The sequence below is a fragment of the Tiliqua scincoides genome, chromosome 9, assembly GCF_035046505.1.
Source record: "Tiliqua scincoides isolate rTilSci1 chromosome 9, rTilSci1.hap2, whole genome shotgun sequence".
Lineage (NCBI taxonomy): Eukaryota > Metazoa > Chordata > Lepidosauria > Squamata > Scincidae > Tiliqua > Tiliqua scincoides.
In genome coordinates, this window is record NC_089829.1 from 36,112,512 (window position 1) to 36,116,985 (window position 4,474).

A 4,474-nucleotide genomic window follows, 5' to 3' on the forward strand; every position below is an offset into this window, starting at 1 on the left:
CAGCTGAGTGGAAGCAAAGGAAGATCAAGGCAAATCTGTTGTTCAACTTATTGAACAATGTTCTGCACATTAACCATATTTCATGAGAAATGGAAGAAGTAAGGAGCATTAGTACTTTTCCAGACTGGGTTAGCAACCAACCAGTATTTTATGGGTTTAAGAGTAAAACTATTTTCTGTGTGTACATTCCAGATTTGGACAGGTTCTGCCAAAATTCGGGGATCCACATCAGATTTATTCTGGCTGTGTCCTGACATGTCTAGGTTTTCTGAAGGCTTTCAAGTCAACATTTTGTGGCTTTTGCACAGTTCTCTTTGAACTGTTGAAAGAGTTTGTTGTGTTTAGCCAGGAAATAAAAAAAAATAAGGAGAGATATGATAGCCATCTTCAAATATCTGAAGGGCTGACACACAGAAGAAGGGGAAGACTTACTTTGTATGGTTCCTGAAGGCAGGACTAGAACCAAAGGTTTAAATTACAGTGGGTCCTCTGTATCTGCAGATTCAGAACCCATGGATTTGACCTACTGCGGGTTCTGAATCTGTGGTTGGAGGACCCTCTGAGGAAAACCAAAAATGTCTGCCAGAAGGCTCCAGCAGGTATTCTGAACTGTGGGGAGGTTGTGAATGACCTCCCTGTGCCTCAGAAAACAGATCAGGTCAGCGGATTTCATTATCCATGGTTTTCTGCATCTGTGGTATTCCTCCCCTGAACAACTGCAGGATACCGAGGATCAACCTGTAGATTTTGGCTGGACATGAGAACAAATTTCCTAACTGTAAGAGCTAGCCAGCACTGGAAAAGTCTGCCTCATGCATTTGTGGGCCTCACTGGAAGTTTTCAACCAAAGACTGGATGGTTATCTTGTCAGGGATGCTTTAGCAACTGTTACCCTGCACATACCCAATCTCATCTAATCTTGGAAGCTAAGCAGGGTCAGGCCTGGTTAGTACTTGGATGGGAGACCGCCTGGGAATACTGGGTGCTATAGGCTTATACCATAGTCTTTCGAGACTGAAGGTTGCCAACCATTTAGTTCCCTGCACTAAGCAGGAGGTTGGGCTAGATGACCTCTAAGATCCCTTCCATTTCTAACATTCTATGATTCTGTTCATAGAATCATAGAACTGGCCAAGACCTCATGCTCTGTAGGGAGTTCATCATGGCCAGGACAAGCCTTGAACCCTTAATACCAATGGTAGCATCTAGTGTACTATCAAGGTGCAGGTGAGGGTGCCATGGGAACTTCAGTACAGGACTTTGTCCCAGGACCTCCATTAACATTGTATTGGCCCTGGAGCAAGAACCAGGACTTGGATTTAAAATAATAATAATAATAATAATAATAATAATAATAATAATAATAATAATAAAAAGCCCTTCCCCATATCATAGTTTGGGGTCAGATCAAAGAATCCCTGTTGCTTTTTATTTTTGTTTGCTTAAGCCACAGGTGTAAAGACCAAGGTGAGTGTAACATGATGTCTGCTTTAACTTTCATTTTAAATATGTTTTACATATGTGAGGATCATTTCAGTTTTATTGTAGCAGCTTTGGGCAATGCTGATCTTGTTTGCCACTTTCAGGATCTTAATGAAAAGCTGGGATATAAATCCTTATCCAACAAATAAAACAATAAGAAATAGAAAAAATCCCTCTTATGAACCTCTACCTATTCAGCTCTTTGCTTGTTTGTTTGTTTGTTTGTTTGTTTGGCACATCATATTTTATCATTCTGAGCTTTCTTCCATCTTGAAGATAAAAGACTCCATGGGCAGGATTCATGAATGAGGGATGTTATTTATCAACACAGGAACTTTCTGAATATTTTCCCCCCCTCCGATGCATGAACCACTTCTCTGTCTCCAAAAGAGCTCTTCATAAATCGTTCAGCAGCAGCAGAAATTAATAATAATGAGTCCATTTACATAAAACGGACTCATCCTGACAATTGCTGATAATTCGGGAAATGAGCAAACAGGAATTCTGCTGGCATGGCAGGAATGGAAACCTCATTTTTTATGAATGCATTTGAATACTCCATGCTTCTCCAGCGCTCCCACATCCCATGCTTAAGAAAATCTTCACTTTGTGGACAAATTCTTCATTCATTTACATGCAATGGGTTGCTTCCTATGGATATTTTCTGCAAACAGAAGGGATTGCTGTTCACACAAGAGGGGGATTTTTGCTGATACTCTCCTCCTTTGGTGGCACCCTGGCTGCATTCTACCCTACTCCATAGGGTCATATCTACCCTCAGGAGTGGATTTTCTGTGGGTATGGTGGGGGTACTATGGGAGTGGAATTCCTACCTGGGAACTTTCCATATGCTAAGGATATGACACCAGTATTTTTTTTTAATTTTTAAACAATATTGTTACCTATACTGTATTATTGTGTTACCTATATTGTATTAGGTAAATAAGTTAAAGGTAATGGTAAAGGTTTCCCCTACACAGTTGTGTCCGACTCTAGGGGGTGGTGCTCATCTCCATCTCCAAGCCAAGGGAGCAAGCGTTGTCCGAAGATATCTTCCGCAGTCACGTGGCCAGCATGACTAAATGCCGAAGCGCACAGAACACTGATTAGGTAAATAGAGTCACTAAATACTTTAAAGCACGGTTACTTTACAGCTCTATACAACTCCAGCTCTATACTCTAGGAACTGCACTTAATGTCTTCACTTAATGGACATGGGTTCAACATTCACATAAATATTAGTAGTTTGCTGACAAGGGAGCAAGCTCTTGCCCAGCTTCTCAGCCTGATTATCTGATGGTCCAATCCTACTGGGCTTCGGCGCCACCAGAACATGCATTCTGCTGGTGGTGACTGCTGCAAAAGCTCCGTAAAGCGCTTTCTGGAAGTGCTCTGAATAGCATGCTGCTGGGACACCAGTGGGAAGGCCAGAGATCTCCTCCATGCAATTTCTCTCCTGCCACCTGCCAGAGCAGGTACGCCAGTGGGAGAGGTGGGAAGGGTGGGAGAAGGCAGAATGGGATGGGGAGGGGCAAAACTGGGTGTGGAGAAGGCTTAGCAGAAGTCACGGAATCTGCGGGAAGGGTGGATCTGGCAGCGATGGCATGTCCCTAACCTTGCAGATGCCTGATCTCATCTGATCTCGGAAGCTAAGCAGGGTCAGGCCTGGTTAGTACTTGGATGGGAGACCACCTGGGAATACTGGGTGCTGTAGGCTTCTACCATAGTCTTTCGAGACTGAAGGTTACCAACCACAATTCCCCTTTCTTGCAGCCTCCCCACCCTCCCTCTCTCCTCAAACTTGTGCTAGAAAAATTGTCAGATGGGTAGCCAGACATTTGACCTCATGTTGGAACATAAGAACAGAGCCCTGCAGGATTAGGGCAAAGGCCCCTCCAGCTTTCTGTATTACACAGTGGCTCACCAGATGCCTCACAGAGCACTCAAGGCAACAGGATACCTGTACCTTGTTGCCACTCCCTTGCATCTGGCATTCTCAGGCTACCTCTAAAACCTGGAGGTTGGGTGTGGTCATCATGTTGGACCTTTCCTACATAAATCTGTCCCATTCCCTTTTAGGGCCATCTAGGTCAGGTGCTGTCACCACACCCGGTGGCAAGCAGTTCCACCGATTAATTAAACACTGGGTAAAAAAAATATTTTTATAACATAAACTTATACAGGGCTCAGCTAAATGGTGGTTCTGGTTATCAGCACGCCTCCTCTTCTGCATGGGCTTAGCTAGTGAATGGGGATAGAGATTTGGACTTTGGAAGATATTCAGAAGTGGGACACCTTACAAAATTATTCCTGTGGTTGTTTTGAGGACTGGGCTGGGTCACCCATCAATGATAGCCTGAATAAACCAATTATTACCCTTCGGTATCTGCAGCAGAAACGTATATTGAAGTTTGGGTGAAATGCACATTTATTTAAATTTAAACAATCATCTGATTGGTCAAAAGGCAAGTGATTATTCGCAAAATATGCTTTTGTTGTTGGTTACTCTATTGCAGCCATTTTCAACCACTGTGCTGTGGCACACTAGTGTGCCGCGAATGGTCTGCAGGTGTGCCGCAGGAGTTTGAGGAAGGGTAATTTATTGGTAGGGCCATTGGGGGATGTGAACCCCCCAACAATAGCATGGTGTGCCTTGCCGCTTGTCAAAAGACTGATGATGTGCCTTGAAAATTTTAGCACCATGTCAGTGTGCCGTGAGTTGGAAAAGGTTGAAAATCACTGCTCTATTGGGATTGTTTGGTTGCATAATAAGGTGTCTGGGCATGCTCCCACCACAATTCTATTACAGCACTTGTCTATTTACAGTGGTTTAGTTTTTGCCTCCTTCCTCTACTCCTTTAAATTAATCACCCACATTTGTTTGGTGACTGTTGCATTTATGCGTACATCCATGTAGCTATTTTATCATTGATTTTTCATTTATTTTATTAAATGCACACATGCACACACACTGATGTGTGCACACACTCAC

At 43.3% G+C, this 4,474-nt stretch overlaps 1 pseudogene; it reads left to right on the forward strand.

The window, feature by feature from the left end:
* Positions 1-875: 875 nt before the first annotated feature.
* LOC136660858 (5S ribosomal RNA) lies at positions 876-993 on the forward strand (annotated as a pseudogene).
* Positions 994-4,474: the final 3,481 nt, after the last annotated feature.